Consider the following 14,953-nt stretch of genomic DNA (forward strand, 5'->3'; position numbering starts at 1 on the left):
TTAGCTCTATTTTTAAAAAAATAAATATTCAATTCTGCTATAGAAAGTAGGAGAAACAAAGGAGGCCCTATGAAACTAAAGAGAGGAGGATGAATGATATAAGGAGGATATATGAAATGGGGCATAGAAGTAAATAGTTTGTAAAACATGTTATGATAAGATATAAACAGAGCATGTGAGCATAGCTGGGAAGAGATAGAAGGACCAAAGAGATATTAAATATTCATGAGGCCCACTTGAAGCAGTTTGTATTTTTGAAATCTTAATTGGGTCACCTATTATTGACATCTACTCTAATCGACTGTGTCCTCTTACTTAAGAAACATAAATAAAATCCAGAGTAGTTTATCAGTCTAATTGATGAGTTATAGCTGTGGTCAAGCAATACATGCTCTTCTGTATCTCTCTGTTTGGAGCAAGTGAGTGTCACTGCCACAGGGTGTATTTTATCTGTTGATCCCCCTTGAGCAGACCTCAGCTCTGGTTTTAAAAATTATATAATCAGTGGAGAATGCTCATACTGCAGAGAGGAAGAGAGAGGATATATGAACTTGTATAACTCAGGTAATGAGATCCTTCTACCCTTTTGTACCTTATCCAAAGTGTGTTACCCACCTCTTTTGCCCTTGCTTTTTGTTCTGTATTTTATTTTTTATTATAATTATTATTTTGCTTTTTACGGCTGCATGTGCAGCATATGGAAGTTCCCAGGCTAGGGGCTGTATTGGAGCTATAGCTGCTGGCCTACACCACAGCCACAGCAACATGGGATCTGAGCTGCGTCTGCAACCTAAGGCACAGTTCATGGCAATGCTAGATACTTAACCCTCTGAGCAAGGCCAGGGGTCCAACCCATATCCTCATGGGTACTATTCAGGTTCATTACCCCTGAGCCACAAGAGGAACTCCTTGTTCTGTATTTTAATTTATTTAATAAAGCATGTACCTCAAACACCTTAAATTGATCTGTGAGCCATTCTGTTCCATCTTCTGGGATAGCTTGCTAGGTAGTGAACTTGGAAAATACTGTTATATCCATGTAAATATTTAATAATAGCTGATTCCTGGGCAGTAACAAATGGCATTGCTATTTGGTATGTAAATTGGCAGACTACTATATGAAAAATTAACGGTAATCTGAGTTACAGCTATATAGCAGTGGTTAGGGAAAAAAAAAAAAACAAAAAAACCGTAGAGTCAGCTTTAAGTGCAGTCCAAAAATGGCTCCAGAAATGTGAGCCATTTCTATAAAGCAGCCATGGGAGAAATCAAATTAGCCTGGGGAATTATGGAAAATAGACTATATAGGCACACTTCCATGAAATAATACACAGAAATATTGCCTACCAAATTCAAGGTTAGAATTTACCATCCCTTCCAGACAGAAAGCTGAGATCAACAGTCCAAAGTTACAGCTATTATTTGTTGCTTAGTAAGACCTGTAAGTATATAATGTGAATAGAAGATATACCTTACAGCTACATTAATACATAGGTAAAGATATGCAAAATTAATGGAAATTTTGCTCTTCTACAATATGACAATTTAGAAATGTAGGAGATTTAATGTCTTCTAAAAAAGTGAACTAGATGAAGTTTCTTTCAGTAATTTGGCCTGTAGATATTAAGAAGCTCAAATTTAAAATAAGTTGGGGAGACAAAAAAGAATGGAGGTGGGAAATTACTTTAGGTGTACTAATTTTTTAAAGTCAACACTTTGTGGGACTATATACAACTCAAAAACTGTGCATTAAAGGACACAGTGAACAGAATGAAAAGGCAACTTATGGAATTGGAGAAAATCTTTGCAATATTTGCAAACCATAGATCTGATAAGGGGTTAATACCTACAATATTTTTAAAAAACTCCTAAAGGAGTTCCTGTCGTGGTGCAAAGGAAACGAATCTGACTAGGAACCATGAGGTTGCGGGCTCGATCCCCGGCCTTGGTCAGTGGGTTAAGGATCTGGCGTTGCCATGAGCTGTGGTATAGGTCATAGACTTGGCTCGGATCTGGTGTTGCTGTGGCTGTGGCGTAGGCCAGCAGCTATAGCTCTGATTAGACCCCTAGTCTGGGAACCTCCATATGCAGCAGGTGTGGCTCTTGAAAAGACAAAAGACAAAAAAAACCTCTACAACGCAGTAACAACTAAACAAATTATCCAATTCAGACTGAGCAAAGGGCTTAAACAGACATTTCCCCAAAGATGATATACAAATGACTAACAAGCATATGAAAAGATGTTCAATATCACTAATTATTAGAGAAAGGTAAACCTAAAACCACAATGATAAATCATTTCACATCTATTATGATGACTGCTATTTTTAAAACCCCCCAAAATAACAAGTATTATGGAGAATAATGTTGAGAAATTGGAAGGACACTTGTGTACTACTGTTGGGAATGTAAAATGATGCAACCCACACAACCTACCCTAAGAGAATGGTTAGAGGAAGCTCTCCCTATATAAGTAATAACAGAAGGAAAGTTAGTACATTTGGAAAGAGAAAAAGAACACAGTGAACAAAAATATTGGCAAATAAAACAGACTTTTCCTCTTTGGTTTGCAAAATTATGTTTGATTTTTGAAGCACTGTCCGATATGGTTCCAAATTTATGTAGTGGAAATATTTAAGATCATTTTAAGTGGATAGGGTAAGGGGATATGAAGGGAAATATGATTTCTATGCTTCACTTAAACAGGTAAAAAAACATCACTGGACTCTCATAAATTATGTATGTATAATATAAAATCTAGAGCAACCAATAAAAAAGCTACACAAAGTGATACACACAAAAATACTGCAGAGAAAAGTGGAATTGTAAAATATTTTCAAGTAACCATCAAGAAGTCAGGAAAATAATATAGAAAATTTAAAAAATAAATCCTAAAATACCAATAATTACATCAAATATAATTGGCCTAAATGTAGAGGTTAAAAGACAGAATTGGTAAAGTGGATTAAGAACAGGATCCAATGTTCTCTGCCTGAAAGACCCTCACTTGAAATATAATGATATAGACAGGATGAAAGGAAAAGTATGGATGAACATATATAATACAAATATTAATCAATAAAGACAACAGTGGTTATGCTAATGTCAGATAAAGTAGACTTCAGAGGAAAGAAAATTACCAGAGACAAAGGGATATTATATAATGATAAAATGGCCAATCCAAAAAGATGACATAACAATCTTAAAGTGTATGCACCAAACAAGAAAGTTACAAAATGTTTGAAGCAAATACCGACAGAACTTTTCAATTTTAGACAAAGACACAATTACAGCTGGATATTTTGACACCTTTTCCTCTACAATTGAAAGAACAATTAGAATATTAGTGAGGAACTCCACACCGTCAACAAACAGGTACCAAAACATATTTATAGAAAACTCCACTCAACAAAAGAGCATTTTTCTTTGTTAGTGCTCAAGATAGACCACAAATAAATGATAAAACTTCAACACATTTAAAATAATTGAAATCATACAGATATGTTTGGCAACCACAATGGAATCTTATTATGAACTGATAACAGAAAGACAAGATGAAACTCATTAAATACTAAAACTACAGTTCTAAATAATTCATGGGCCAAAGAAAAGTCTCAAGTGAAATGAAAAAATACATTGCAATGAATGAAAATGAAAATACACTATACCAAAATTTGTGGGACACAAAATAGTGCTGAAAAAAATTGTTGCAGTAAATGCATACATTAGAGAAGTCTCAAATTGATAATTTAATATCTCAAAAACCTAGAAAAACTTGAAAAAGAAAAGCAAAAATATCCCAGTGCAAGCAGAAGGAAGGAAATAATAAAAATAACAGTAGAAATCAGTTAAATTGAACAGAGAAAACAATGGAGAAAAACAGTAAAACAAAGATCTGCTTCCTTGAAATGATCAGCAAAACTGACAAAGATAAAAAGAGAAGACACAATTTATCAATAATGGAAGTGAGACAATGAATATCATTTTGAACTCTACTGAAATCAAAAGGAGAACAAGGAAGTAGTAGGAATAATCTCATACATAAAATCTGACAACTCAAATGAAATGTAACAATTCCTCAAAAAACACAAACTTCCATAGTCCACTCAGTATGAAACAGATTATTTGAATAGTTTCATAACTTCAAAAAAACTGTATTTTTAATTTTTAAGATCTCCTCCAAAGAAAAATTTCCAGGCCTAGACAGATTCACTGGAGAATTCTACCCAAGATTTAGAGAATTAACACCATATAATCTCCTCTAGAACACAGTAAAAGAGGAAATACTTCCCCATTCATTTTATGAAGCTGGTATTACCTCGTTACAGCAAAGCCTCTGCAAACACAGCCTTTGGGCAAGCTTCCATGGATCAAGACTCTTGCCTTGCCTGAGTCCCGAGCCAGTCCTTCCTGAGGCTCCAGGCTCAAAGTAGTCTCCTGCAGACCCAGGTTCCTACCTCATCCCAGTGCTAGGCCATCTCCATGGACCCAGGCTCTCTGCTTGCCCTGGTGCTGGGCTGGGCAACATGGACTGGGACCCCAGATTGGTTCCTATGGACCCAGGCTCCTGGCCTGCCCTGGCCTCCAAGCTGGCTCCTAAGAACCCAAACAGGTAGCCAGGCCCAGCATCAGGCTGAACCTTCATGGACCCAAACTACAGGCCAACTCCTATGGCATTCAAATCCAGGCCTATCACCTGGACTTCTAGGACCAGGGCTATCCCATGAACCCAAATGTCAGCCCATCCCTCTAGAGTCAAGCACTAGGCCAGCTCATCCACTAACCCAGGCACAAGGCCTGCCTATTTGAGGACTCCGGCATTAAGTCCACCCTCTTGAATCTACCAGACAACTTACCCACAATTTCTGGACAAGCTGACTGTGAGAGACTTTCCCTGCCTAAGCCAATCTATAAAGACTGGAAGAGGTGCCTACTTCTTCAAATGTGTGATAACAATGCAAAACCACAAGAATTATGAATGACCAATGAATTATGATATCAGTGGAAACTAAAAAAGCTCCAATAAATGACCCTAAAGAAATTAAGATCTATGAAGTATCTGACAAATAATTCAGAATAATCTCCATAAAGAAATCCTGAAGGAGATCCCGTTGTGGCGCAGTGGTTAACGAATCCGACTAGGAACCATGATGTTGCAGGTTCGTTCCCTGGCCTTGCTCAGTGGGTTAAGGATCCAGCATTGCCATGAGCTGTGGTGAGGGTTGCAGACTTGGCTCGGATCCCATTTTGCTGTGGCTGTGGTGTAGGTTGGTGGCTACAGCTCTGATTAGACCCCTAGCCTGGGAACCTCCATATGCTGCGGGAGCAGCTCAAAAAAAGGCAAAAAAGACAAAAAAAAAAAAAAAAAAGAAATCTCTTAAACTATAAGAAAATGCAGGTAGATGATTAAACAAAATTAGGAAAACAATGCATGAACAAAATGAGTTCAACAAGGAAAAAGCCATTAAACAAACAAACAAACAAACAAAAAACAAACAGAAATCCTAGCATTGCAAAACACAGTGACTGAATTGAACAGAGAGTTTCAATAGTTGACTCATACCAGCAACAAAAAAAAAAAACAGTGAACTTGGAGTTCCCTGGAGACCTCACAGTTAAGGACTCAGCATTGTCACTGCTGTGGCTTGGATTCAATCCCTGGCCTGGGAATTTCCTCATGCCATGAGTGCAGCCTACAAAAAAAAAAAAAAAAAAAAAAAAGAAAAGAAAAGAAAAGAAAAAAATCAGTAAATTTGAAGACAGTACATTTGAAATTCTCCATTCAGAGGAGCAAAAAAAGAAAAAAAAAAAGAATGAAAAAAGTAAAAAAAAAAAAAAAAAAAAAAACCATGTGAATTATGTGATACTTTTAAAAGTAACATTCTACTCATTGCTAGAGTCCAAAAAGAAGTCCAAAAATCCAAGAAAAGTCCAAGAAGAAGTCCAAGAGTCCAAGAGAAGAGCAGAAGAAAAGAGAAGAAGTCTTATTTAAAGAAATCACGGCTGTGAACTTCCCAAATGTGGGGAGAGATTTGGATATCCAAGTTTGTGAAGCTCATAGGTTCCAAAAAGTTTAAACACAAAAAAAGTTCTCTAAGACACATTACAATAAAACTATATAAAATCAAAAACAAAGAATTTTGAATGCAGCAAGAGAAAAAAAAATTCTCATATACAAGGGAACCCCCATAAGACTATCAACAGATTTCTTAGCAGAAATCTTACAGGCCTATAGTGAGTGGAATGATATGTTCAAAATGCTGAATGACAACTGTCAACCATGAATACTTGCAGGAACCTTGAAAGTTGTCCTTCAGAAACAGAGATAAGGACTTTCCCAGACTCCCCCACCAAAAAATGCTGTGGAGTTCTTTACCACTAGACTTGTCTTACAAGAAATGTTAATGGGAGGTGTTTGAATTATAACAAAAGTACACTAACAACATAAAAAGAATGTGAAAATATGAAACACTGTGAAGGTAAGAATAATCAAGTTCAGAACACTCTAATATGTAATGGTGGTAGATGAATCACTTTTAACCTTAGTAAAAAAGTAAAAGACAAAAGTATTAAAAATAACTATGAGTAAAATAATGTGTTAATGGATACTGTGACATTAATAACACAAAATGTGGAGGAAGAACTTCAAGTGCAAAGTTTTTGTCTGTGTTTGAAGTTAAATTGTTATCAACTTAAAATAGATTGTTATATCTCTAAGACCATTAATGTAAGCTTCATGTTAATCACAAATAAAAAACCTGTAGTAGACATACAAACAATAAAGACAAAGGAGTCAAAGCATACCACTATACAAAGTCATCAAATCACAAAGGAAGACAGCAAGAAAGGAAGAAAGGGATTACAAAAGAGCCAGAAAACAATGAACAAAATGGCAACAATAACTTCTTACCTATGAACAATTACTTTATGTGTAAAAGGATTAAATTTTCCAATCAAAAGATTTAACTTGTGGAATGGATAAAGAAAATCAGATCCGGAGCTCCCATGGTGGCAAAGCAGAAACAAATTCAACTAGGAACCATGAGGTTGCAAGTTCAATCCCTGGCCTTGCTCAGTGGGTTAAGGATCCAGCATTGCCGTGAGCTGTGGTGTAGGTCACAGAAGCGGCTTGGATCTGGTGTTGCTGTGGCTGTGGTGTAGGCCGGCAGCTACAGCTCTGATTAGACCCCTAGCCAGGGAATCTCCATATGCTGCAGGTGCGGCCCTAAAAAAAAGACAAAAGAAAAGAAAAGAAAATCAGATCCAATAATAATATATTGCTTACAAGAGACTCTATTTTATTTTTTTATTCTTTTGCTTTTTTTTTTTTAGGGCCGCACTCGTGGCATATGAAGGTTCCCAGGCTAGGGGTCCAATTGGAGCTATAGCTGCTGGCCTATGCCACAGCTACAGCAACATCAGATCTGAGCCGCATCTGCGACCCACATGACAGGTCACAGCAATACCAGATCCTTAACCCACTGAGCGAGGCCAGTGATGGAACAAGCACTCTCATGGTTCCTAGTCAGATTCGTTTCTGCTTTACCACCATGGGAACTCCAAGAGACTCGTTTAAGATTTAAGGATACACATACACTGAAACTGAAGGGATGGAAAAAGATATTCCATGCAAACAGTAACCAAAAGACAGAAGGAGTAGCTATACTTAGACAAGATAGACTATGTCAAAAATTGCCAAAAGACAAGGTTACTATATAATAACAAAGGAGTCAATTCATCAAAATTACATACAATTTTAACTATGTAATATAGTACTTTACCTAAAATATAGCAAACATTAGCAGAACTAATGGGAAAATAGATATGTAAAATAATAGTAGGTAACTTCAATATCCCAATTTTAAGAGTGGATAGATCATTCAGACAGAAATTTGATAAAGAAATGGCAAATCTAAAAAACACCATAGATCAAATGGATCTAACAGATACATTCAAAATATTCTCTCCAATAGCAACAGAGTACACATTCTTTCAAGTGCATATGGAACAACAGACAATATTTAGGCCACAAAAGAAGTCTTAACAAATTTAAGAAGCTTGAAATCATTTCAAGTATCTTTTCTGACCACAAGATATGAAACTAGAAATCAATAATAGAAGGAAAAGTGGAAAATTCATAAAAATATGGTATATCATACTTCTGACCTGCCAACAAGTCAAAGAAGAAATCAAAAGGGATATCAAAAACATATCTTGAGACGAATGAAAATGGACACACAACGTACCAAAACTTAGGAGACGCAGCACAGTTCTAAGAGGAAAGTTTATAGTGATAAATGCATTAAGAACAAAGAAAGATCTCAAATAAGCAGCCTAATGTTGCACCTCAAGAACAAACTCAACCTGATGTGTATACATGTATAACTATTGTACAGCAGTTCACTTGTTGTACAGCATAAATTTCACAACATTGTAAATCAAATATACTTCAATAAAACTTTAAAAAATGAAAAAAGAAAAAGAAAAAAAATTTATAAAAGAACTCGACCTAAAGTTCACAGAAGGAATGAAATAATAAAATCAGAGCAGAAATAAATGGATAAAAGAAATAGAAACTATAAGAACAATAGAAGATCCATGAAACTAAGAGCTTTTTTTTGTAAACAAAACTGACAAACCTTAAGCTAGACTAAGGAACAAAGAGAGGAGTCAAATAAATAAAATTATAAATAAAAGCAAGATGTTACAACTGATACCACAGAAATGCCAAGGGTCAAAAGAGACTAGTATGAAGATTTCTATGTCCCCAAATCAGACAATCTAGAAGAAATAAACTCCTAGAAATATACAAACTACCAATATTGAATCATGAATAAAGAATCCGAAAAGGAGTTCCTGTCATGGTGTAGTGGTTAACGAGTCCAACTAGGAACCATAACGTTGCGGGTGCAATCCCTGGCCTCACTCAGCGGGTTAAGGATCTGGCGTTGCTGTGAGCTGTGGTGTAGGTCACATACATGGCTTGGATATTGCATTGCTCTGGCTCTGGCGTAGGCCGACAGCTACAGCTCCAATTAGATCCCTAGCCTGGGAATCTCCATATGCTGCAGGTGCAACCCTAGAAAAGACAAAAAAAAAAAAAAAAAAAAAAAAACGATCTGAACAGAGCTGTGATGACCAAGGAGGCTTAATCAGTAATTAAAACGTCCCAAGAAGGAAAAGCCTCTGACCTTATGGCTTCACAAATGAATTCTGCCAAATATTTAAAGAAAAATCAGTGGTAATCCTCAAACTCTTCCAAAAAAATAGAAGAGGAGGGAACACTTATAAATACATTTTCCGAGGCCAGCATCACCCTGACACCAAAGCCAGATAAGGACTCTAAAAGAAAAAGAAAGGTAAAGACCAATATTACTGATGAACATAAATGCAAGAATCCTTAGCAAAAGCACGTTATTATGATTAAAAGGATCATATGCCATGATCAAATGGGGTTTAACTCTGAGATGCAGACTGTTCAATATATGCAAATCAATAAATGTGACATACCATATTAAAAGAACTAAGGATAAATGTCATATGATCATCTCAGTAAATCCAGAAAAAGTATCTGATGAAATTCAACACTAGTACAAGATAAAATCTCTCAACAAATTAGGTATAGAAGGAATGTATCTAAACATGCCCACACTGTCCAAATTAATCTAGAGAATCAAAGCAATATCTCTATCAAAATTCTGACATTTTTCACAGAAATAGAAAATAAGCTTAAAATTCATATGGAACTACAAAAGGCCATGAATAACCAGAGTGATCTTAAGTAGAAAAATCAAAGTTGGAGGCATCACACAACCTTATTTCAAAATATAGAATAAAGCTATAATTCAGACAGCATGCTACTGGCTGCATATACAGACATATAGACAAATGGAACAGAATAGAGTCCAGAAATAAATCCATAGCTTTATGATCAATTGATCTTCAGCAAAGATGCCGAGACATGAAGTGCAAAGAGGACAGTCTCTTTAGATACTTTGGGGAAAACTGGTTTTCTATAAGCAGAAAAATGAAATTGGACTCTTATCTCACTCCATATACAAAATATCAACTCCAAGTGGATAAAAGACTAAAATCTAAGACCTGAAACCATAAAACTATTAGATGAAAACATAGAGGAAAAATTTTCCTGAGATTGGTCTCAGCAATGGTTTTTTAGATATGACCCCAAAAGAACATGTAATAAAAGCAAACATAGACAAATGGAATTGCAACAAACTAAAAGCTTCTGCACAGAAAAAGAAACAACCACAAAATGAAAAGGCAACCCACAGAATGAAAAGAAATACTGACAAACCATATCTACTAAGGGGTTAATATCCAAAATACATGAGAAACTCAAACAACTCAATAGCAAGAAAACAAATAACTTTATTTAAAAAATAAGTAAAGGACCTGAATAGACATGTCTCAAAAGAAAGATACACAAATGGCCAACAGGTATAGGGAAAAGTGCTTAACATCTGATAATCATTAGGGAAATACCACAATGAGATAGCACCTTACACTTGTTAAAAGGCTTTTATCCCAAAGAAAACTAGTAACAAGAGTTGGTGAGAATGTGGAGAAAAGGGAATCCTTGTACACTGTTAATGGGAATGTAAATTAGTACAGCCATTACGGAAAACAGTATGGAGACTCCTCAAAAAATTAAAAACAGAACTACTGTATGATCTAACAATCTCACTTCTGAGTATATATCAGAAAGAAATGAAACAAGTATCTCGAAGAGACAGCTGCAGTCCATGTTTATTGTAGCAATATTTACAATAGCCAAGATATGGAAACAACCTAAATGTCTGTCAGAGGATGAATGGATAACAAACGTGTGATATACACACACAATGGAATATTACTCAGCTGTGAGAAAGAAAGAAATCCTGACATTTGTGAAAACATGGATGAAACGGAAGGATATTAGGCTAAACGAAATAAGCCAGAAAGAGAAAAACAAATATTGTATGATCTCACTTATATGTGGAATCTAAAAAACACCCTCCCTCCCTGGCCAAACCCAAAGTTGAACTCAGAGAACAGTGGTTACCAAGGGCTGGAATGAGGAAGGATGATGTGCAGACTGAAAGTAAGGGGATGGAAACAGTATTCTATGCAAACAGAAATGAGAAAAGGCTGGAATAGCAATACTTATATCAGACAAAATGGATTTTAAAAGAAAGTCTGTAACAAAAGACAAAACAGAACATTACATAAAGACAAAGAAATCAATCCAACAAGAAGATATAACAATTGCAAATATATGTGCACCAACATAGGAGCTCCTAAATGCATACAGAAAATATAAATGGACATAAAGAAATAAATTGACACTTAAAGCTTAATAGTATGAGAATTTAACATCCCACTTACATCAATAGAAAGATTATCCAGATAGAATATCAATAGAGAAGTACTGGCCTTAACACTCTAGATGAGGTGTATATATATGTTTATTTATTTATGTCTTTCTTTTTCGGGCAACACCCACAACATACGGAAGTTCCCAGAGTAGGAGTTGAATTGGAGCTGCAGCCGCTGGTCTACACTACAGCTCATGGCAATGCTGGATCCTTAACCTACTCAGCGGGGCCAGGGATTGAACCCACATCCTCATAGATACTAGTCAGGTTTGCTACCGCTGAGCCATGATGGGAATTCCTATAAATGTATATTTAAAACATTCCATCCAATACCAGTAGAATACATTTTTTTTCAAGTGCACATAAAACATTATCCAGGATAGATCACATGCTATGCCACAAAATAAGGCTCAACACATTTAAGAAGACCGAAATCACATCAAGCATCTTGTTGACCACAGTGCTATGAGACTAGAAATCAAGTAAAAGACAAAAACTGAAGAAACACAAATAAATGTAAGCTGAACAATCTGCTATTCAACATCCAATGGATCACTGAAGAAATCAAAGAGGAATAAAAAAATACCTGGAGACAAATGAAAATGGAAATTCAATAATCCAAAAATCTATGGGTTGCAGCAAATGCAATCTAAGAGGGAAGATAATAGTGATAGAAGCTTACATTAGGAAATAAGAAAAATCTCAAATGAACAACGTAACCTTACACCTAAAGGAATTTACACCTAAAGGAATTAGAAAAAGAAGAAAAAACAAAACCCAAAGTTAGTAGAAGGAAAGAAGTCACAAATATCAGAAGAGAAATAAATGAAATAGAGAAAACAAAAAAAGCAATAGAAAAGATCAATGAAACTAAAAGCTGGTTCTTAGAAAAGATAAACAAAATTGATAAATCTTTAGCCAGATTCATCAAGAAAAAAATTAGAGAGAACCCAAACATATAAAATCAGAATGAAAAAGTTACACCAACAGCACAAAAATATAAACGAAGAGATCACTCAAACAATTATATGTCAATAAAATGGACAATGCAGAAAAAATGTATAAATTCCTAGAAACATACAATCGCCCAAGACTGAATCAAGAAGAAATGAAAAAATATGGACAGACTGATTATCAGTAATGAAACTGAGTCAGTAATTAAAAAACTCACAGAGTTCCCTTCGTGGCTTAGCGGTTAACAAACCCAACTAGTATCCATGAGGATTTGAGTTCGATCCCTGGTCTTGCACAGTGGGTTAAGGATCCGGCACTGCCATGAGCTGTGGTGTAGGTCGCAGATGCCGCTCAGATCTGGTGTTGCTGTGGCTGTGGCATAGGCTGGCAGCTGCAGCTCTGATTTAACCCCTAGCCTGGGAACATCCATATGCTCTAAGCGCGGCCCTAAAAAGCAAAACAAAACAAACAAAAACCTCACAACCAAGAAAAGTCCAGGACTAGATGGGTTCATGGGTAAATTCTACCAAACATTTAAATGAGTTAATGCCTATCTTTTTCAAACTCTTTCAAAAATTGTGATAAGGAAAGAATACTTCTGAATTATGAGGTCAGCATCACACTGATTACAAACCAGCAAAGATACCACAATAAAGGAAAACTGCAGGCCAATGTTACCCAGGAGCATAGACACAAAAAATTCTCAACTTAAATATTAGCAAGCCAAATGCATCAATATATTAAAAGGACCATGCACCATGATCAAGTGGGGTTTATCCCAGGGGTGCAAGGATGTTTCAATATCTGTAAATCAATCAATATGATAGGCCACATTAACAAATTGAAGAATAAAAATGATATGATCAACTCAATAGATTCAGAAAAAGCTTTTGACAGTCCACTGATGATTAAAAAAAAAAAAAAAAAAAACCTCTCAAAAGAGTGTGTATAGAGGGAGCATACCTAAACATAAATAAAAGCTGTATATAACATACCCACAGCCAACATCATACTCAATGGTAAAAAGCTAGAAACATTTTCTCTAAGATCAGGAATAAGACAAGGATCCTCACTTTTATTTAACACAGTATTGGAAGTCCTAGTGACAGAAATTAGACAAGGAAAAGAAATAGAAATCATCTGAATTGGATAGGAAGAAGTAAAACTGTCACTGTTTGCAGATAACATAATACTATATATAGAAGATCCTAAAATGCCACTAAAAAACTATTCAAATAAATGAATTCAGTAAAGTTGCAGGATACAAAATTAATATACAGAAATCTGTTGTGTTTCTATACACTAACAACAAACTATCAGACAGAAAACTTAAGAAAGTGATCCCTTTTATAATTACATCAAAAATAATGAATAGATAGGAATAAATCTAAGGAGGTAAAAGACCTGTATGCTAGAAACTATGTAACACTGATGAAAGAAATTGAAGATGACAAAAATAGATGGAAAGATATACCATGCTCAAGTGTTGGAAGAATTAATATTATTAAAATGACCGTAATACCCAAGGCAATTTACAGATTCAATGCAACCCCTATCAAAGTATCAATGGCATTTTTTTGCAGAACTAGAATGAATAGTTCTAAAGTTTGTGTGGAACCATTAAAAAATCTGAACAGCCAAAACAATCTTGAGAAAGAATAAACTTAGAAGTATCATGCTTCCTGATTTCAAACTATACTATAAAGTTAGTCAAAACAGTAATCAAAATAGTATGGTACTGGCACAGAAAGGAACATATAGATCAATGGAACAGAATAAAGAGCCCAGAAATGAACCCACACTTAAATGGTCAATTAATCTACAATAAAGGAAACAAGGATACACAATGGGGAAAAGACAGCTTCTTCAATAGTGGTGTTGGGAAACTGGACAGCTCCTTGCAAAAGAATGAAATTGGACTACTTTCTCACACCATATATAAACTTGAAATTGATTAAAGACTTATACGTAGGACCTGAAATCATAAAAGTCCTAGAAGAACACATAGGCAGTACTTTGACATTGGTCTTAGCAATGTTTTTTTTGGATATGCCTTGTTGCGAGCAATTGCAACAAAAGCAAAAATAAACAAATGGGAATAAAATGAAAACATTTTTGTACAGTGCAGAAAACCATCAATTAAATAAAAAGTTTGCCAACTGAATAGAAAATATTTGCAAACGTCATATATGACAAGGGGTTAATATCCAAAGTATACAAAGAACTCATACAACTCAATGTAAAAAACCAAACAACCCAAATAAAAAATGGCAGAGGCCCTTAACAGACATTTTCCCAAAGACATACGGATGGCCAAATAGACATATGAAAAAATGCTCAACATCGCTAATCATTAGGGAAATACAAATCAAAACCGCAGTGAGATACCACTTCATACTTACTAGGATAGTTATTATGAAAAAGACAAGAAACAGGGAGTTCCCATCCTGGTTCAGGGGTAATGAACCTGATGAGGAACCATGAGGATGCAGTTTTGACCCCTTGCCTCACTCAGTGGGTTAAGGATCCCGCATTGCTGTGGCTGTGGCTGTGGCTGGCAGCTGCAGCTCCTATTGGATCCCTAGCCTGGGACCCTCCATATGTTGTAGGTGCAGCCCTAAAAA

The 14,953-nt window shown here is 35.6% G+C and overlaps 1 protein-coding gene across 4 annotated transcripts in view; it reads right to left on the reverse strand.

Moving 5' to 3' along the window:
* LOC100519098 (sterile alpha motif domain-containing protein 9) overlaps positions 1–14,953 on the reverse strand; it is a 47,409-nt gene that overhangs the window by 5,466 nt on the left and 26,990 nt on the right. The gene's annotated exons all lie outside the window — the stretch shown is intronic.

This window comes from Sus scrofa, chromosome 9, assembly GCF_054392235.1.
Source record: "Sus scrofa isolate SSC_HxYL_T2T_F1_AM1 chromosome 9, Sscrofa_HxYL_maternal_Yorkshire_Landrace_v2.0, whole genome shotgun sequence".
Classification (NCBI taxonomy): Eukaryota; Metazoa; Chordata; class Mammalia; order Artiodactyla; family Suidae; genus Sus; species Sus scrofa.